Source organism: Hippichthys cyanospilos, chromosome 1 (genome assembly GCF_059441005.1).
Source record: "Hippichthys cyanospilos isolate Australia breed blue-spotted pipefish chromosome 1, RoL_Hcya_1.0, whole genome shotgun sequence".
NCBI lineage: Eukaryota > Metazoa > Chordata > Actinopteri > Syngnathiformes > Syngnathidae > Hippichthys > Hippichthys cyanospilos.
In genome coordinates this window covers 19,054,552-19,077,055 of record NC_142369.1, presented here as the reverse complement: position 1 = coordinate 19,077,055, position 22,504 = coordinate 19,054,552, and the positions used below count along the sequence as shown (strand labels likewise).

At 39.6% G+C, this 22,504-nt stretch overlaps 1 protein-coding gene across 3 annotated transcripts in view; it reads left to right on the top strand.

Moving 5' to 3' along the window:
* Window positions 1-4,163: 4,163 nt before the first annotated feature.
* Window positions 4,164-22,504, top strand: part of slc20a2 (solute carrier family 20 member 2) — a 46,310-nt gene continuing 27,969 nt past the window's right edge. For 2 of the 3 annotated variants that reach the window (XM_088420049.1, XM_088419735.1), the window contains exon 1: window positions 4,164-4,443. The gene's annotated coding sequence lies outside the window, so the exon portion shown is untranslated. Of the gene's footprint in view, window positions 4,448-22,504 lie in introns of all 3 variants that reach the window. The other variant, XM_088419973.1, reaches the window with a different exon arrangement.

The window sequence follows — 22,504 nt, the reverse complement described above, 5'->3', positions numbered from 1 at the left end:
TTGGAGCCAGTCTCTTTTTATCTCTGAGACTCATGACGTTGCAAGTAGCTCCCGAATCAATCTGGCATTTCTGTAATGCTCCGTTCAGCCGAAGTTTGACAAACCATTTTTTGCCTCTTGTCCTCACAGCTCCAATGCTTTCCACAGCATACACATCATTTGTTTCCATCTCGGAACTATCTTTGTCCATGTTCAGTCCTTCAGCTATGTGTAGTTTTCCCTCCTTTCTTTTCGTTTTGTTGCAAACTCTTGCGAAATGATTCGCTGTTCCACAAGCATTACAATTCTTGCCATATGCTGGGCAATGTTCCTTTCCTCTCCCATGCAATGTGCCACAGTATTTGCATGCGGAAGGACTCTCATCCTGTAATCTAGGATGAGCACTCGTTCTCTCCGCAGTGCTAGATTGTCTTTTGAAGGTATGTTTTCCTACGGCGTTGACATTGTCCAAGTGAGATCTTTCCTGCTCAATAGCTCTCAACTGCAGATCACTCAACTCAGCTGCTCGACATGCTTCGATAGCGCTGGCAAGCGTCAAGTCCTTTTCCCGTAGCAGCCGTCTACGTGTGCTCTCATTTGCAATGCCAATAACTATTTTGTCTCTGATCAACTCATCCCTCAAGGCGCCGTAATCACAGGCAGCAGCTCTCTCTCTGAGTCGAGTCACAAAACAGTCTATTGGCTCACCATCCTCCTGTTTACAGCAGCCAAACATGAAGCGCTCATAGATCACATTTTTTGCAGGTTTAAAGTACTGTTCCAGCGAATCCAGAATGACAGAGACGTCCGCCCGCTCCACGTCCGTCAGCGTCAGGTTGTGTTTGTAGACATGCCGGCATTCAGCTCCCATAATGCTCCTCAAGGTCGCCGCCTGGACCTCCCCGGGCTTGCTCACCAGCCCCGTTGCTAAAGCATAATCTTCATATTCCGCTCGGAAAATGTCCCAGTTCGCACTCAGATTGCCGCTGAGTGTCATCGGAGTTGGAGGGGGAATGTTAGCGGCCATGCCTATTTCCTGGTTCAGCACCAGAGTCTCAGAAATTCACTGTAAAGCACAATAAACTCATACGCTAGCGCCATGTAGCCGTCAGCGCCGATGTACGTCCACTTCTGACACCATGTTTGTGTGTGTGTGTTGTATTAATAAAGCACCACACTTATAGCTTGTTCGAGCATCCGTTTACTGTTCGGCTCAGCGTACAGTGAATCGACAACGGCGCCCACGCAATGCATGTCGGGAGGTTGCTCGACTGACATAACATGCAGTTATATCAAACATCCACTAGATGGTACTATAATACCACCCGTAACACACAATTCACACTCACTTTGGCTGATTTGAATTATAAATACACATAAAGTGCATATTTTTTTTCATGTGGAGGAAAGATGGATTACTGGGAAAAATCTCATGCGAGTACTGGGAAAATATGCATACGACACACGGATTCAATACCAGAACCTCTTACTGTATGTATGCCAGGCGTGCTGACCACTAGTCCAGCATTGCTGCCCTAATTCATAAAATGGTCTTTAAAATGTTAATTTCACTACAGAGAGAAAACAAATTGCTTAAAATGATTACTGTCCATTGTGAGGTTTGTTTGAAGCTGGAGGTTGTTTTGATAAACCATGATAAACACCACACCCCAAGGGCTTGCCTCAACAAGATTCAAATACAGGATGCTGGCAGCATTTGTCCTCGTGTGCTCAAGTAAAGGATCACAATCATGATTAAAAAAAACCCTTCATATTTCTCTTTCAAAGGGAGACATTGCAATGCAGTTGCTGATAAATCGCCTGTGGAATTATCTTCATAACAAATGAGACCCTACAGTTGCCAGAAAAACAACAACAACAAAACTTTATATGCCTTCAAAAACAGTGATCAGGACTAACAAAAAGAAGTAAATTTCCTGTATGTTGGGGTATTTTCTCTCAAGGGAAATTGCGGAAATAGAAATCATTACTTTCAGGATAAAACTGTTGCCACTCTGAAATATTTATTAAGTCTACATGCAATGCTTTCAGGATTCAACACTCAGACAATTTTAAAATAAAGTAAGTCACAATTCATAATGAAACTGTTAAAAGTAAAAACCTAGAAAATGGCACCACATACATCACTGATGTGCAAAAAGTCATTTAAGAGTATGCGCTAATCTTAGCAGGCTATCTATGTTACTTTAAATCCATAATCTGTACAACTTTACGCATGTATTTTTCCAGATATCTAAATTCCGAATGATTTGACCGCATGCACTTGCATTTATGTTTCATGCAGCCTTTCATTTAGACACTGCAGTGACCTCACCAGTGGTTTTATTTTTTTCATATGGTAGTGTTAGGGCCAGAATAAAACGTGACATTCCTTTATAACAACTGAAGTAAACAGGGAAAGCTGAGACTTGCTTACAAGAAAAATAGCTTAGCCTACTGTATATTTGGCAACCCATTAATTCACTGAGAATGTGACTCACATTTGCCTTTTGACATGTTGATACAGATTAGTGAGACCTTGTTTTTTAAAGTTGGGAGGTGCACGACATCATGACACATCACGTGGCTTCTTCATTTCGGCACCACATGCATATACGATTACATCCAGTAGGCCATATGAACTCAACTTGTCACTGATGTTGACTTACCACCAGACTGAATCCATCAGTGAAGTCACTAGTGGTGACGCTCATTTGAAAGTAACTTGTAGTGCTGAGAAGAAAGAAGAACAACAAAAAAGAACACGTCATAAAAATGGAGTGTCATGAAAATAATGGACACCGTTTCAGCTTCTTTTTCTGCTGTTTTGTGTTACTATTCAATCGTCAGAGTTGAGCAAAGTGGCCAAAAACAATCTCAATAAAGAGAACTGTTACTTCATATTAATATAACGAAAGTAAATAGTACTTAAAATAACTACTTGAGTAAGTGAAAGGATTCAGTTGAAAAAAAAACAACACTCCGTTACTGGTGAGAAACATGTTTTTTTATGAACCTTATTTTATGTAAGTTTTGCTTATGGTATTTTTTGTTTTGGAACATAAACAAATCCAATTTAAAATATTTTACGAGTCAATGGCTGTTAAATTAAATTTGAAGTAACAACACAGTTAATAAGCTTCAACATCCTGTCAGTTTGACCCTGTAATGGATTCAATTCCTTTCCAGCCCAAGTAAATATGTTTTGTCACTTACAGTATATTCAATACAATTTGGGACAAGGATCTGTTTTGATCCTTGTGTTTTGGCCGTAGCCCTGGCAAGTTGGACAAATTAAGAGCCTGAATCCTGTGTGGAACATGCTGGGCCTACAGGCGTGGGTGAAAACTCAGCGAGTAATTTGTTCCACCCAACATTTGAATGGAACAAAGTCATGCCTCAACAAGATACTGCCTCTGTACAGTTGAAAGGCAGAGGGATATTTTTCAAGAGTCCGCATCACTCATTTTTACTCTTTTAGGTTGAGAATTTGACATCAGCTATGATGTTTTGCCATTTTGTTTAGAAAACAAAAACGCTTCAATAAACTGGGAGTAATTATTGTACAGTAACTGGCTAAAAAAAAAGAATCAAAATATAAGAGTTTTGATGTGGAAATTTTGATCTATTCCTGCATCAAAAATGCAATTGTGGCATGCACTTCATGCAAAACTGTCTACGGTACCCCTCCGTCATAAGTTGTACATTTCATAAATACACGCTGAAGCTGTCCGTTCAGCCTGTTTCATGTTTGCTTTAATTGCTTGCTAACCATGCAAGTATCCCCGCACCACCACACGCACACACACGCACACAGTGGGCCGGTTGGACTGGTTACGTAACACAAGAAGCCCCTGTGCACATGCTTGCTACTACAATAGCCGCACGGTACATTTAGCAGGATTAAACATCATCATCATGATCATTACTGACCCACTGGGTGACAACGTGTTTTGCAGCCTCTGAGGCGCTTGGAATTAAAGACAGTGATTTTTTTTCTCCCCCCCAGCGAATCGGATTCGACTCCCCACTACGCATTGAATGTGCATTTATTTAACCGTTCATTAGAGTAAAATGACCCCTCACTCGGTCTCCACCTCTGACGTTCGGCCCCCACCCTCTCCTCCTCCTCCATCCATCCCAAAGCTGTCATCCCGAGTGTGCTCGGCTCAGTCCCTTGAACGCCCGGATGAGAGTCGAAGCGCAGAGCCGAGCGACATAAGCGGCGTTGGCAACATGGTGGCGTGAGAGGCTCAGAGAGAAGGGGCAAACAGACATCACTCAACCCGAGACAGGAGCTAGACACGGGACGGGTGGGGGGGTGACCGACCCGACAGGCCGACCGCTGGAATCTGTGACATTTTTTTTTTCCCCAACGAAACCTCTCCAGGGGTAACATACGGACGGCGAGAGAGGGAGACTCGTCATTGAATTAGTCTCCACTTCGAGGTGTTGATCTCTTTGGTCAGTAAGTACATTGTCCGAGCTTCCCTTGAACCCGCCATTGTTGCTCGGGGGAGTGTTGCTTTTATAAGGAGCTAGCTTGTTGTGTGTCCGCTCTGCGTTGAAGGAGCAACGGGGCCCTGGGCCGTGTGTATTACAAATCAGCCGCCGTGGCTCAAAGTCACGCAGCTTTTTCGCCGCTCAGTGACACGTTGGTGGCTTATTTCGAGACGTTCGAGCTAGTAAATGTCCGCGTGTCCCGTGGCAAGTAAAGCACGCCACCGCAGGCACGTGCGGGACTTCCCAAATCCGTGTGTGCTTCCACAAAGCGCAGATTTGGGAGAAAAACGCCGGCTTCGGGTATTTGTGCCGACCGCCAGTCCCAATACATGCGTGCAAAAGGACGATGTAGTCAAGGGCGAACACTCGGCATTTTTTTCTATTTTCATGGGGCGCCTGTTCGTTTGACTATTTATCACACGAGTTCTTTTTACCCAGTTGCAGCCGCAAGAGTATTCCGCTACGAGGCAGTCGACTTTGGCGCATGCGCTCTGACACTATGCACGATAGCAAAGCCATTGCCCAATACTCACTCACCCCCCGCATATTCGCTAATTCACACTGTCGCGTTTTCCCACTTTTCTGGTGGCCTAAACACAAGGGCTGAGCAATCGTGAAAACAATATGTAATTGCGACCCCCCCCCCCCCCCCACACACACACACACACTTCTTCCAATAGTGTTATCTAATATGCTATTTTCTCAAGGTCCTCTTCCCATGTTGAGTTTAACAAACACAAGCGGTACATTTAGAACACAAACAATCTCATATCTGTTAGCCATACACGTCTTGGTCAGATAGGTTAAGATAATGCAAAAATAGATCATATGAACCATGAATTAATCTACTAATATTTGATTGGTTGACTCAAAGAATTGTTTACTACAATTTAAACAAAATATGAGGGCCTGTGTTAGTTTGATACAAAAACTAACGTTTAAAGAGTTAAGCAGTGTTTATTTGTTTTTGCAAGATAAATGAAATGTTTGGCTATTTTGGTCATAGACTTTCTGATTTGTTTTTCGAGTTTTGCAAAAATGTCCAAAAATGTTTTACAGCATTCAGAAAAAAAATGTAAATGTTACCAGTTTTCTCACAGCATCACTTTTTTGTCTGTATAAAAAGATGTACGATAAGCCCTTGGTAGATACATAGCACATGTGAAAATTGTGAAACTATATTTGAATGAGCATTTTTTATAGCAGCAACAAGATGTCTTTCACATCTTCTCTTCAGTTTCTTTTCTCATTTATCTGTCTGCTTTTGTAGCGATGATTTGAGTGAAGCGGTTACTTAAACTGCCGCTCACGACTCGCTCATTTCATTTGGTGATCACACATGTATAAGAAGATGGAATGAGCGAGTTGTGAGTGACAGTGTAACTTACTTTATTTAACTGAGATGACTTAATATCACTTAATTTTCTGGCTCCAGCCTTCCTTAGGTGTGTTTGTGAGTATGAATGGTTATTTGTCCGTGTGTGCCCTGCGATTGGCTGGCGAGAAGTTCAGCGTACCCTGTCTCCTGCCCATAGAAGGCTAAGGTAGGCTCCAGCACGGCCGCAACTCTCGTGAGGATAAGCGGCTAAGAAAATGGATGGATGCTGGCAACCAGTTCAGTGTGTCTCCCGCCTACTGCCCGAAGACAGCTGGGATAGGCACCAGCACGCTGTCATTTTAATGAAGATTAGTGGCTATGGAAATGAATGGGTGAATGGATACTAAAGCGGTCAAACAGATGAAAGAAAAAAGAAACGTATTTAAAAGAGAAACGGACATGAAAGAGGCGGGGATGTAAAAGACACAAGAAGACCTTGTTCCTGCGACAAGTGTACAGTTTCCAGCTGCGCTTCTAGATGTTTTGTCATTTGATTTGGCCAGAGCAAAATTTGTTACAACTAAATTCAATTAGTTAAAAATTCCTGTAGTGTCCACATACGCACACATCAGCAATCTTCTTCGTATAATGTTTTCGTTTATGACATTTTGTGATTTTATTAGATCAATATTGATTCTGAACAGGTCCAATAGATGTGCATGGCACAGTTGTGTGCTGTTGAAATAGGCTCTTCTAACATTTTGGGATGCATCACTTAATCACAGCTGCTTACATGTTCCCTTGTTTTTTAATGGAGTCCTGTTTGCTGTGAGAAGCCAGACACACATTATGTTGCTCCTACCAAAGAGGGAGCCAATCCCATTGTCAACTTGATAGATTTTCCACTACACAAAAGGAGCAAGTATGCAGGAGGTGGAAAGAATAGCAGGAACACCCTGCATCACAGTCCATCAAACAGTGGCTTGAAAATCACAAAACGGAGAAATATTACAGCCTATTGATAGCAAAACTATTGTACTATGTTACTGTCCGATTCTATAGGGATAAACAAAGCAGACACAGAGTGCCGCACTGGCTGAAACAAAATTGAACTTTTCCAGACACACCCTATGTTAGTTGCAAGTCATATGGCTGAGTTAACATTTCAAGTATTTAGAGTTGTTCACTCCTTATTTATTTGAATAATATAAAAGCTACACACTGTATGGTCATGTTTTGATCAAATGAAATAGAGAAAATTCCCTATTATTATTGTCCATATACAGAATAACAAAAAAAATAGTTCTGCAATTGCAGAGGGAAGTGGTGGTCAGCTTGAAGTTTGTGAGTTAATAATTAATCATCATCTAATGATAAGAGAGCAAGAAAGAACACAAGAGGGAGTTTTCTGCTGTTTCCACCAAAGAAAAGGTGTGTGAAAAGAAAGAAATGTTTTAGGCTACTTGGAAACTTTCAGCGGACTGTGAGACAGATTGTTGTTTCTTGGCAAGTTGTAAACATTTTAAGCGGACATGAAAGCGCATTCCGATAAGATAGGAAGATGAATGATTTCCGTCTTTATAGGCACACATGCATATACACACGCGCGCGCACACGCACACACATATGCTTTATGTGACTGAGTTTAATATGTAAGGGGCACGCTGTTGCCCTTTTCCTTTCATTTCCTGCAAAACATCAATCTCTTCAACAGCAATGAAGTCATAATGGATGTATTTGCATTTACCCACACCCTGCCACCTGTGTTTGTTGAGCAGATCCTTTCTTTGTGTGCACAGGTAAAAAGTTTGTAGTTGCCCAGATGCTTTCTAAGCCTGTGCTCATGCATGGAGTTTTCTTTTAGTATTCAGGTAGTAAACAATATGTTACAGCCATCATAAAGCCTTTATGAACTGCAGGTCAATTGTCAAGTATGTGCTTTACGACTTTATGGCGCAAGTGTAAAAATAAGTTATTTGACGTCACATGTAAAGTTACATATTCTTTGTTGCTCGGATACCTGTAGAACTTTATCTTCATATTTTACTCTTTTTATATTGTTTATTGTTTTTTATTTCAAATTATAATTAGTTTCATTTCAGGGGGATATGACTTAAAAGGTTTCACCTAAATATTTTTTTAGACAGAAATTGATATCTAACAATGTGTATTCATACCTCTAACTGTGTGTGTGTGTACGTGATATATATATATATATATATATATATATATATATATATATATATATATATATATATATATATATATATATATATATATATGTATATATATATATATATATATGTATATATATGTATATATATGTATATATATATTTATTTATATTTATTTATTTATTTATTATTTTAAATAAAGGATCACTAAATGACAAAAATATTGCAGGGATCTAAAGAACTTGTCAAATGGATGAGCAACTGCTTATTTTCTAACAATGTAACATTTCAGTTTTTTTTTTTTTTAATGAGAAAATGTTGTTCTGTATCATTACTTTATATGCAGTACCCCTAAACCCTTATAAATGGAAATTAATCTAATTTGGAATCTTGATTTTTATTTTTTTTAATTAGTTCCCAGAACCAGTTTGACAGGTAGTGTAAGTATAATTAATTTTGTATTACATGTAGAAATTAACGTATTGTAATGACATCTCATTTGAAAGTTCCTGCATTTCATACTGTATATGAACAGAGAGATAAAGTTATAATCTCAGTCTAATAAAGTATCACTAAAATTACACTCTTTCAACTAAATAGAGCTGCAAGATGGCCTCATTTTCACTAATACTTATTCAAAATTCCAATCTTGTGAGATCAAAGTTGATTCACAGAGGCGCTAGAGACTAATTGGAGTTACATTTGACTCTTCTCTGTCCTTACTGTATTGTAAAGACAAAAAAGGTTGAATATTTCACACACAGCTTCAATTGGCAGTTTTATTGGTAGACCCAACAACATAATGATGTGTTTAATGGTTTTGTCATTTTTTTTGGTAGTTTTTATTTTTTTACGAATGGTAACAAAAAATACATGTGCAGGGCCAGGTGCTGAGTGCACATTGTGTAATGTTTTGATGTTAAATACAACACTGAGAATGCAGAGTCAGACAAGATTTCATGGAGGTGAGCTTTCTCAGTACCCTGCATGCTGGCACGTCGGAGGAACTTTCCGCCATGGTGCCACATTGTCTGCTCACTCAAGGAAGTACAGTTCGTAAGGCTTGATTCCTGAGGTTGCTCAAACATTGATTTTAACTCCAGGCAAGATTTGTGTCTCTGCTTGTTAGCAAAGTACATAGACTTTATTTACTTGTTTGTTAATTGGACTAAAATTTGCTCAGTCTCGTCCCCACCTGTTTAGACAGTTTTCATATGCAAATCTATTAAACATAAATGGTGTCTGATAGTTTACATACTGTATACTTGAAATAGAATACTGAGATGTTTTTATGTGTTCTGTATGGTTGAAACAATTAACTCAGACAATTTAATAATAAAAACGGCTCAGACAATTAAATTATATAAAAAAAACAAAAAACGATGCAAATTCTCTGCCCTGAAGCTTCACAGCGATCAGTTTTCCTCATGAAATGTTACTTTTAATTCATACACAATACATTGGTGAGAAGTCTGTGTCCCAGGAAGAAGCGGTCCATAAAAGACAGAATGTTTAAAGTTCAGGATTAATTTTCACTTAATAATACTGAAATATGTCCTACTAAAAACCAAGCTGCTTTCACAAAGCACATCAATGATCACACACGCAAGTTAATGTAAATATTGCTAATTTGTCAAAGCCTGGCCTTATTAGTTATTATTGTAAAGTCTTGGTGATGTCTACATATAATCTCTGGTGAATTTTCAGTCACTTTATCGAACAAAATAAACACATACAGTAAAACCTCTATGGCCCATTCAACACGTACTAGACTAGCCAGTGTTTACCCAGTTAATAGCCTGCTGCTAATGTGAGCTAACAACAATCAACCACACTTTCATACTTTGACACACGCATCACCCACCGGGAGGGACCCTGCCCTTGAACGCACATTCAAAGTCAGGGTTTCCCTTCGAAAACTTGCTCAGCATGGGCGGTGGTCATCTGCTGCTATCCATTTGGGGAGAATATTTATGTTGATGGTTACGATTACAACTACAGTTACTATTTGCTATTCATCATGGTCACATGGGGCTGAGGACGAACGGTTACTATTTGGTTACCTGTCGCTACCCATTTTGAAGGTACTTACTCTGGTGGGGGACAAAAGACTGGTGACCGCCAAGCTTATAATACGCTGGGGTAAGCTCTGAAAGTCACAAATACTGCAATGCAAAACTTGAGGACAATGCAAAATCAATCATTTATTGAGTTTGATATGAATGGCTGGTAAAATAGGTACAGTAGGCTACTCGGTTCTGAAAATGTTTGCTATCTGCAGCCCGACCAAAATTTCACAAAACACCAGCTGTATTTTAAAAAAAGCTTTTAAAAACACGCTCCAAAGAGATTGCTGTTTCGAGTCATGCTGATGTCATTCTTATACCATACGTGTTTTCATTTGGTTATATTTAAGATTCAAGAGTTTATTTGTCATATGTATAGTATTTTTATACCATACAATAAAATTCTTATTCTGTTCACTTCCCCTACACTCCATAGTCAAGCAACACACTACTTTGTCTTTTTCTCATGTTCATCGATGATAAAATTCACACATAAAAGGGTCATATCAAGAAAAGTCAACCTTTTAGATCGTTTAACCATGTTCCAATGTTGATTGGAACATTCTAAACCTTTCTTGCATATTTTGATCTCACACGCCGCCCGTGCAGATGAAAATGCTGTACGACAGGAGAATTTCGTACCTCGTACCTATTCCCTACACCTGCCCTTCCCTCCTGTGCCAAAGAAAATACATATCAACCTTATCCACATCTTTTAGTTTTGTTTCGGTCCCGAAGGAGAGCTATTGCACAGATTCTGCCAAATAAACAGCAATGTTTCATCTATCAGCTACAATGTTTTACTGTAGAAAATGCTAAAGAGGTGAAAATGTGTGTTTGGGAGCATACAGCTGGACAATCTACATCAGTAGTAAAGAATTCACTCGCGGGAGGAACTCTTGCTGTGAATACTGGGTTCCCGTGAGGACGGATTTGAAAGGCGGAACGCATGTTAGAGCGGCATATTGACACCATTTTTTCATTTTAATGTCAACAAAATGCCTGATTTGGGCCTCGTTATTCACGCTGTTGGAATAGCCTCCATCAGTCGCGAGCCTTGTGAGGATGAGCACTTAAGATGATGGATGCATGTTATGTGGATGGCCGGCATTAAATGAATGGGGCTTGGCGGCAACATGGGAAAATGTGTTTTACTTCCTGGTTAGAAATATCGGTACAATAAATCTCATATTTAATAGGAAATTAAATCACCATTTTGCCCAAATTGAATTTATGTGCATATACAGTATTAAACTGTGGAAAGTGGAAAAATAGCATGAGCCAGGCCCATTAACCAGACAAACCACACTATCGCGAGCAATCGCACTAGAGTTGGTTTTTGCCGAACCAAATCTGAAAAGTGTGGAAATACAACCTCAGCCACTTCAACTTCTGTGCTTGAAAACAGTTATCTTCTGTTTATTACTTGCTCTGACAAGTCTTGTTTGTCCGGATAGACCTGTAGCTCTTTTCCTCTCTGATTGTGAAACGGATACGTTGGCCTTGCTTTTTAGGGATTACAAAACTGTGATGCTGAAACGCACCATGTCATCATTTTGTTACTTTTGGACTTTTTTTTTGCATTGAATATTAACCAGTAGAGTCAGTAGGAACACGTTGCCTTTGAGACCTGCATTTCACCGACAAGAAAAAAAATAATGAGATTTTCAATTTAAATCTATCTTCAATGTAATAAGTAGCTGTTATGCTGTTAGAAAGTGTTTTGTTCAACCTCCCACGCTGTTTCAATTTGATTCACTTCTTACAAACGCTAGTATTGTAGTAGAGCAATGCGTGGGATGTAAAATCTTCCATCCATCCATCCATTTTCTGAACTGCTTGTCCTTAAGACGGTTGCAAGCATGCTGAAGCCTATCCCAGCTGTCTTTTAATGTTCATCCATTTCCAGGTAAATGGTAAAACAAGAAAAGAGAGAAATGCCATTATATCCATGTGCATATGTAAATTGTTCTGCCACTTATAATTTGACAATATGTTTATCGCTTTGCTACGTTTTCATGATGACTGCGTGATTCTTTTGGGGACACCAAGGACACATTATAGTGTCAACGACTCAGTGACTTGCTCGCTCGGTGTGAAATAGCACTGTATTTAGAATGATTCCTTGACATAGAGGTTTTCGTTTAATCTTGTATTTTGGTTGTGTGGACCATTTGCTATATGCTGTCGTGCGCTATCTTAGCATAAGATAAAACATGGCTGACCTTGCAGACTGATACATCTAGAACAGGAAAGAAAAGGAGATGTATAGAAAAGGCAGTGGATTTGTCTTCTGGTTTCCATGACAATGCTGCGGGATGTTTGCAGGCTTCTTGTTGCTCGTGTCTGGCAGCGTCACGGAACAGTCTGTCTCTCTGGTCGTCCCACCTTGTCCTGGGAGCACAATCGTGCTGTTATGTCCTTGCCTGTCATCACAATGACAACATCACATGACAGCGTAGGCAGAGAGGAAATTGTCATGCTATGTGTATGTTTATACACTGTATGTGTGTGCATGCGTATGACAACATTCCTTTGTTTCCGGATGTCATTGCTCATTTAGATCAGATAGCATTTTGCATTTTTGCCCCCAAAGGTCAAACAAACACATGACAGAAGGGAAGGTTTACTATAAGTTGAAGGAAATGGCAACAAGACTGTCAAAACAAGTGTCGTTTTAGATTTGTCATGCTACTGTTAAGCACGTTTGTTAACGTTTTTAGTTTTTTAAATGAAGGGCTACAACTGACAATTATTTTTAAAAATTATTTTAATTAATCTGAGTATTGTTTGTTAATGAATTAATCAGATTTGAAATATATATTTTAATTTCCATTCGTTTTTTTTTTCTCCAAACGAGGATTAGTTATCAAGTCACAGATGGTTTTTTGGTATAGTTTTTTTTTTTGTATACGCATATATTTTTTTATATTTTTATCATTACGTTACTGATTTGGTGAATAGCACATCAGAAAATAGCCAAAATGTAGACCATTGTTTTTCAAAATAAAAGGTAATATTTGTAAATGTTTCAGTTTGATTAAACACAATAATAATCAGCCTGTTACATGAAGGACTATTGACATTTGATAATATTAACCATAGAGAGGCTGAAATTCTGAGGATTTGGACACTCAAGCCTCTAAACTATGAATAAAAATAATGATCGATTAGTTTGTTTGTTGATTCGACGTCGATTTATTGATTAGTCGTTTCACCTCGAACCATAAACGTCTATCTGTGAAAAGGCATACACATATTGTTAATAACAGTTGGTTTTATATCATGACCACTTAACAATGCGATTATTTCATCCAATCTGAAGCCTAAAAATTGTCCTCTTCAGAAAAAGTACAACAACAATGTGTTGCCTTTTCTTTGCAAAACTCACAACTTGAGTTTTTCAGTTGAATCCTGAAATCAACGGTTACATTTTCTAAATGTCAGATTTCCAATGCTGTAATTTTGCTTATGTTGAACAGGCCGAAAAAATAGCAAGTTACTGTTTTTAGCTGCGGTTGCACGTACCACAATCAAATGGGATGAGAAAGCTTTTAAATGAACTTCTCTCAGCAGACTTTTGGAAAAGTCATCCTCACAAAAGTCAAGTTTTGATTTGGTAGAGCATCTTGAGAGGATGGCATATCAAGAAAGGCGCGAGGTGTGAGTGCTGACAGAAAGTGGCTGAAAACAATGAGAACTCGCAACTTTTTCATTGCAGTGACTTCAGGGTCAGGCCACCAGTGCAATCAAAACCATCTTCGCAAATCAATTGTTTCAAAGTCCCTATTCCGTTTTGCCGTGAACTTAGATTGGCTCCAATGGGCTTTTTTATAAGACAGTTAAATATTTGTGGTTTGCACATACCGTTGCTTCCAGGAAATCTTTTAAGTGGCCAGTTAACAGTCCATTACTACTGTTTGTGTTCCTACTATCGCTCTTGATGTTTTTGCTTGGTGATTCAAATGTGTGTGTGCCTGTGTGTATACGTGTGTGTGTCCCTCTCACTGGCCTAATACAATAAATGACTGTAATCACTCAGGTAGATGTGTCTTCATGCTGGCGACTGTTAGCTTCCTGTTTGTGTTCCTTGTTACTGTGCTCATCTAGATAATAAAGGAAAGGAGGATTTTTTTTTTTCTTTCCCTTGTGCCATCTTTTCGTGTTGTGTCTCTGGCTCGGTTTCAACTGCTTGACTGGGTCCTGGAGAGCTCTGTTGCAATGTTTAGTGTTGCCCTTCTGGGAATTGCATGGTCCCCATCAAAGCGTGTTCACATAGAGCGTCTTTTGTTAGCCTGCCGATGTGTTGCTAGCCATGCTAATGAAAAGCCCTCGGTCTGAACCCTAAGCCGATCCAGTTTTATGTATGGAAGACTTATTTTTTATTCTAAAGTATATTTGTTATCGAGCGCCCAGGGCTTGGTTGACTCAGATGAATCATGATTTCATCATTCAGGCTCCAGGTTATTTTGAGTATTTAGGGAGGGGGGAAAGTAGCAAATCATTGTTAGAAACATCAAGCGGAAGATTGGAACCATTATTCTCAATAAATTGTGAAAAACCCTCAACCAGTTGTTTTTTTCACATTTAGATACATCTTGTTATTGTGGCAGATCAAAAGATTGATATGCAACAACAAAACAGTGCCTTTAGTCATTTCCTTTAACACTTTTAACATACACAATTGTAACCATCTCCGTTTGTATTTGAGATTAGTCTCATTTGCTTGCTCAAACCTTCAAATTTGCTCAGATTTGCTCAAGTGCAGGGTGGGCTCGAATTTATTTATATTATTTATAATATTAGAATCTTTATTGCTGTCATTAGCAATGGCTGCAGTTGCAACTGGGTGCTTTCCATTTATGTGATAGGCTTCTGTGCTAAGCAAAATCCTTCTTACAAACAATGCACATCACTCTACCCTTATCGGAGGTGCCGCTGGTGCATTTTAAAGCCTAAATTTAATACTCATCAGGCTGACAATTCTCTCATGCTCTTCCATTTTCACATCTTTCTTATGCTCCTGAACTTTCCCTCACACCCACAAAAAGTTATATCAGGCCATGCCAAGCACAATGACATCCAATCAGTGTACATTTCAGAGTGTGCTTGACCTTTGTTTTCCAACCCTGAACAGCTCAAGCCTAAGCCTGATGCATAAAATCAGATCTTCTCAGTATACAGGAAGCATAAAGTTAGAGATTAAACATGTGATTAATGTGATTACTATAAATAAAAATTACATGTAATCTACGACTGTAATCAATGGATTGCAATGAATCTGTTTTATTTGATACCCCGAGCTATGAGACGTGCCTCCTTTGATTCATACTGCTATGTTGGTACTGGTCCAGCTTGAATTTGACTGTAGGGGCCAGGGCAGGGCTCCATGTAAGGATGAGCAGCTGGCTCGCTGGTCAGTGTTCATGTCACGCTGCTATTTCCAGCCAAATCATTCCTTCCGCCGACGTCTTTAGCAACCAACGCAAGTGACAGACATGCGACACCTCAGGCAGTGGTGGGGTTAGAAGGTGGGGCAGTTTGTCTGGGGAGCTAGAGTCAACTTTGAAGGCTGGGGATTTGCATGGTAGACCAGTGGCACACTGATCAATATATCGCACATGACTCAAGATAAGGGAGGAATGAAGCTATGCGGTCTGCAATGACGGGTATAGTTGAATTTTAACATGTACACAAATCAACGTTTTTCACACTAACAGCCAGCAGGGATCACTTCAATCGCCCCCTTATTCAAATGATTAAACTGTCCACACATACTTACATCACATATATCACATAGCGTGTATGTTACAGAACGTCTGTGGCATATGAGTCACTGCCTATATTACACATGAAACATGGAGTATGACTAGTGTTATCATCTAAACCCCTTAAAGGTACGCTTGAGAAACACATAAACCCCAAAAAACCTGTGGAACAGATGCTGCCACATGGGACTTCTGTTTTGTTATGCAATCCCGCGAGAACTCAGATGAGATGTTACAGTGCCATAAAGATAAGATCAAACTGAAGGAAGATTCTTTTTTTATAACATTCAGTACAAGTGGCAATAAAACACATGACACGGTCACGTTTTCTTCTTATCTGTTGGTCTCACGGTGTCTGTCTGGTTATTCTCCGTAAACCGTTTTTGGGTTAATATTGTTGCCAATAGGGCGGCTCGCAGTGGTTAGCACATCCGTCTTACAGTTCAGAGACCTGAGTTCAAATCCACCTCGCTCTGGCCTTCCCGTGTGGAGTTTGTATGTTCTCCCTGAGCCTGCGTGGGTTCTCTCCGGGCACTCCGGCTTCATTCCACACCGCAAAAACATTGCATGGCAGGTGTATTAGACATACTAAATTGTCCTTAGGTGTGATTGGGTGCGTGAATGGTTGTTTGTTTCTGTGTGCCTTGCAATTGGCTGGCAGCCAGTCCAGGGTGTCCCCCGCCTACTGCCCGAAGTCAGCTGGTATAGGCACCAGCAAGCCTGCGAACCTTGTAAGCATAAGCGGCTCTAGAAAAAGGAATGAATCAATTGTTGCCAATAGAAAATGCAGCTCCAAAACACTCAGCTTCCAAGGAAATTTTGTTTTTCCGTCTGCTTACTGGTAGCATGCTGAGAACACTATTGTGATCGTTTGCCAGCACTGAATCATGTGATTAAGCTCTAAATAGCTCAGTCTATTATTGGCCAATTCTGTAATAAGAATTAAAAAGGACATTTATACTGAACTAACTGTATGATTAGTAGACTATGACATGTTTCCTTTTGCTCACTTAGCTCAATTAATGCTGTTAATTTACATAATTGACACTCCAAACATAGTTATTAGAATCAATTTGGAACACATCCTGGAAAATACACTGATAACCAATATATTTGTAGTCAGGGCTAACAGAGAGCGTGCAAGAGCAAACAGTTTTATTTTGACTGTGACTGCGCTATTTTGAGGTAAAAGTGAAGTGAGAGAGCAGGATTGAATGTCGTGCAAGTTCTCCAGGATTCCCCCCGTGTTGAACAGCTGATGACATCTTCATAATGTTTCACACGTTATTATTATGGTGCCACCGCTCACCGGGAAACGACCACAACTGCTAATGCTGAGGAGGCTTTTGCCTCAAGCCTGTCAACATAACGTTTACACATAGTACTAAATGAAATTAAATACTGTTATTTTCCTGTCAATGTGCGGATGTGTTGAGATGACAACTGAGGATTGGGTTGCTTGCTGTTTGTTTTTTTTCCTGCGAGGATTAGCAGTGCATTCCTTTGAGGATTCTTTTGCGATTGTGCCACACTGATAATGTCATTATAAAGGACTGCAATTGTTGAGTTTCAGGGGCTATTTCCTGGCCACAATTCTTAATAATAACAACCAGGGTGGGCGCAAGTCTCCAATTCAAAATCCTTCACTTTGATTTTGTCATTCAATTGATCCTCGGTTCAAAACGAATGACTAAAGGAAATGTCGGTAGCCCTCCTGAATCTGGTCAATTTAAGGAGCATACTTTTACCGCTAAAATTTACCATAGATAGAAATACACTCAGGGTTTACATACGTGTCAATAGGGTTTACATTCGTGTTAATGTTGTGTTATGTACTGTAGGATCTAATACAAAAATTTTGAACTGGGCTTATTTTGCCATCGCCACCTTGCTGTCATATTAACACCAGTGTGTGCCTTTGGTCCATGCAGCAAGCACGTGTGAGCTCAAGTAAGAGTTAGTTTGGACCCCTCGGGCTCAGACCATCTCTTTAAACCATATCCGTTCAAGAGCAAATGGTCTCTGGTGTGGTTTATTAAAAAAAAAAAAAAAAGTTTTGAAATTATTCATCCTGGTCTCATTTTTTTCTATATGCCAAAAATATCTAATTTGACCAGGTTTGTATAGCCTCTTTTCATCCTGTATAAATGCTCTGGCTTTGTATGTGTCAGTCATACAAATGCCATTTTGAACCAGGATCAAATAATTGAATTAAATTAATTACATGCATATAAAGTGTTTTAAGCATGAACACTCATCCTCAACCGCTCGCTTCGAAGACCCCTTCACATGACAAAAGTTTCCCGGCGACAGTTGTGAAATTCCCCTCCTTATTGTGACTGCCACTCGTTCAATTTGGCTAATATTGTCCTCGCCGCACGTTTCTGAGCATTACACTTATTTTTTAACTTAAAATAACAGCGTGCGGCTAATCCGCTGACTCACTGACTGGCGAACCTAATCCGACCGGCCTTGTGCCTAAACGGCCGCGGAGGCCCTTGCCCGCCAAGGTTAAATGCATAGTTAATATGGGCCGTGCGCCTACGTCTGAGCTGAGGGCAGCCATTGCTGCGCTTTACGGGACCCGTTGTGCCTACCCCTGCCTGCTCTCTCACTCTCTACTCACAGCAGCAGGCCTAATCAAAGCCCCTTCTAATACCATTAGCTGGGTCATGTGCTGAAAGCCAGGATTAGGAGCAGGAGGGCACAGGCCAATAGATCCATCTTAGCAGGGAACCTTCTCTCTCTCACTTACTCCGACGTATGTTTGTAGATGCAGATATCAGAGTCCCCTAATGCCGAGCTACGAAGTTAAGTATGCTTCATGTGGCGGTATCCTACATACGTGCATGTGATGCACGCTATAAAGTACTGGAAATCTCGATCCTTTGGGAGTTTTGCTAAGATCTTGGAAATTGTTTGAATTTATGAGAATTATATACTGATTGCTACAGTTGATGAAGATTGGAACTCATTAAGATGCACTGGAAAAAATCTAAAACATTTATTTAACCCAACAAAATCTTCACTGATAATCATGAAATATACATTTTTCACCCAATGTGGGAAATAAAATACAAAAACTCAAAATATTATAAATATTAAAACTAAATTGAAAATAAATATGACAAACGAAGAGTCACAATTGTTTTTCTAGCTGATATTTGTGTTATTTATCAAATATCCTGCAGAAAATTCAAATATTATTCAGACTAAAATATAAATGGTACTTTTTTGCTGTGTGAAAAATAACCATAAACACAGACAAAACAAAACATTTCCACTTAATTATGAAAGACCAACTTTTATAAATTTTTGATAACCTATTTTTGTTTTACATAAACTTATCCTACTTCCCTCTGTACTGCTCCACTACTAACTACTTCCCTCCTCCTTAGAATCTCTCCCCTAAAAAATTTGAACTATGCGATGAATTTGTTGGCTGAAACTAAGATTTAATTTGAAGTAGGCCTTTTCACCACATTTCCGGCCTTTTTTACTGTTATGCAGAGCATTAACAATTGTAGCCGCATTTTTTGACCTGAGGTAGTCAAATGACTCAAATTAATTTCCTCCCTACATGCGTGGATGAGTTATATCCATTAACGGCAAGTTTCTTTGTATGTTAAGTACGGTAGGCATTGTGAGAGATATTAGAATGAAGACATATGCCTAGTGTGTGGATCTCATGCTTGGGAGAGTACTGTGGCTCTAACTTTCAAAGTTGACAATCCGTTGGTATTTGTTTTTCAAGTAATACTCTGCTCATGCGGATCAGTTGTCTGGATTATGTAACATGACAGCCATACATTAACATTCGGTAAAGACATTTAGGAGTCCCTTCTCATGAAGAAGTCATTTGGCAGTTATGTGTGGACGGGGATTCCCTCAATCCCCAAAGCATTACTGTGATATATCATTATTCAGCGTTGCACCTCATCTTCCATGTGCCACGTCCTCACTTTCTCCGCAGGCCACTTTGTCCCACTAACGCATGTTCACGCTGAGCCTCGCCGATCCTAGATTACCTGTCTCGGCTCCGGAGAACCACATTGGTATGCTGAACTTCCTGGCGCTGCTGTACTTGTGAGCCCAGAGCCAGATTAACATTTCTCCGTTGCACACAAAACCTACTCATGAGAGGTTAGCGAGGAGGACAGGGGTTGAAGACGTGAAGCTTTCCAGTTGGTACGGCTGCTGATTCTTGGAAGTCAAGTGCTACCGAACTGTGGCGACAGAGGCCGGCGAAGCAGAAAAGAGATCGCAGGGTAAGATGACTCCGACATGCAGGAGCACGGAAGCAGGAGCGGGAACGAGATTAAAAGTGGACACCCTCGTTTTTTAAGAAGGCCGAATTATTGGTAGGTATAAACTGTGCCGGTTGCCCCACGAACAGAATGGAGCCTGCAGTGTCGGTCAATACCTAAAGTCAGCCGCGTTTGTTCTCAGAGGATAAGAATTGTGTACGGAGCAGTATTTTTATTTATTTATTTTTTTGTGATGTGTCGTAAGCAAAATGATTGCACAGTGTAACTAAGACAAAAAACACATTGTTTTCACAATCCCAAGCCAAAACTAAATTGCATTTTCTGGAAAAATAGGTCTCCTAAAGCTGCTCAAAAATCCAGATTTCCAACTGAACATAGCATGGCCCCCACATTTCTCGCGAACAAATATCACATGACCTGAGCATATTTCGTGTGACCTTACTTCAAAAAACCCAAACTTCACATTTATTATCACATAGATTATCAATCTTAGTTTTGATAACTGATGGAGTACCATTTTTTTTCTTATACGGCTAAGACTAATAATCATGAAAATACATTTATTAAATGGTTACATTTGTATTTGAACACTGCTTCTAAATCCAAACAGATGGTCAACCCATTGCCCCATAGTAGATTGTGTTCCACTTTAAAGGTTCCACTTCACTGTGTGCACCCTCTTATTTTGGATGCTCTTTAAAACACCGTGGCAAAAAACAAAAAACAAAACAAAATAAAAAACGCATACACACACGCAGGGTCAGGACAGTGCTGTCGCTTAAAGCAGTCGAAAGTGAGAAGTCACTTTGCCATTTCGGAACCGGCGAGTGAAACCAAAGAGAGCTGACCTTAAAACACTATTTTAACATAACTTACTCAGCACTTTGGAGTCGAGTTGATTGTTTGTTGTTGTTGGCGTCGCCGTTCGTTGCTAAGGCTGTCAGGATTGGCGCATTGTTTGGTGCCTGACCGTTCATACGGCCACATAAAAACTACGGCAAACTTTCATTTTTGATGTTTTCTCTTCCCTTTGTGTTTATAATCGACGGACCAGAGGTACTTTCTTGAAATATACATTGACAACTTGATATCATTCTTCATGTAAGATGTAAAAACGCAAAATGTATGTATTGTTGGAGTCTATCAGGAAGTTTGGATGAATTCAATTCAAAATAAAATTGGGGTTGTACCTGCAGAGTGATAACAAGGCGGTAGTGAGAAAATGATCTGCCATCTAACCATTATCCACGTTTCGGTTTTATCCATTATATGGATGGGATGCTTTTCACATGTGTTTGTTAATGGGCTTAATAGGACTGGTCCTGGTGCAAGAGCGTTTTCAGCTCCATAAAAATGCCTGCCGGCTTGTAAATGGAACTAGATATTGAGAAAGATGATAATGGAAAGTGATTCACTGTGGGACTGCTGGGAAAATTGAGTTTTTGCGTTATGGGATCTTCTGGATTGCATAGTTTAAAATCCTAGTTAGTGTGTCAATCAGATAATTAAAGGGGAAGTCATATAAAAAATGGTCTTAACAATAATAGTTTTTATGCAACTCCAAATGTCTGAGCACAGTGTTCTGATTAATGTTGGTGGTGTTTGAATTAATTTTTTGGGGCGGCCACTTTTGCCACTTGCGGTCAGGTCGACTTAAAAACAGCCAATCATGTCTCACCTTGTTTTGTGTGTTTGGTCATGTGACCGATTCACCTTTGGCAGTGTGATGTCATTTTCAATGAACAGCAGGTGACGAAATGGCCACCCTGTGTGATAAAAAGGGCTGCATTTTGCTGCTGAAATCTTGTTCCATGATCCCAGTATTAATCAGAATACTGTGTTTAGACTAGCGATTGGAAATAACTTTTTAGACTACCCTTTTAAAGACTGTCAAAATCTACCGCTAATTATTCATTCTGGGGGTACATTCACAGAAGACACTTATTATGTGAACTTGGATGTTGTGTGGCCACCTGTTTACTTGACAAAGGCAATCTTGAAGTTTGAAGGATAAAATATCTAGCGTTATCATTTGTATCTAATTCTAGTTTCCAAAATGTTCAGCGTGGGCATGTACAAGAACGTCACAGTCAAAACAGTAATAGAGTAACTTAGTGGTTTTCAACTACTGTGCTGAGATTCAGTCAGGTGGGCGGTGGAAAATTATCCATTTTCACAATATTATTTTAATTTGGGGAAATAATGTGCCATGGCGGTGAGAGTAGTGTGTTGCAGCTTAATTATATAATAAGTAGTCTTTACCAGCAGCACAGTTCTTTGAAACAAGATCTCAAGGCTGTTAAATGGTGTTTATTTAATTCCCGTTGATAAAACATTGATTAGAATGACTTTATACTGTTAATATAGGCTACAGAGTTTCAATTTTAAAAAAAATCTGGAGACGGTCTACCTCGAGATTATTCCAATG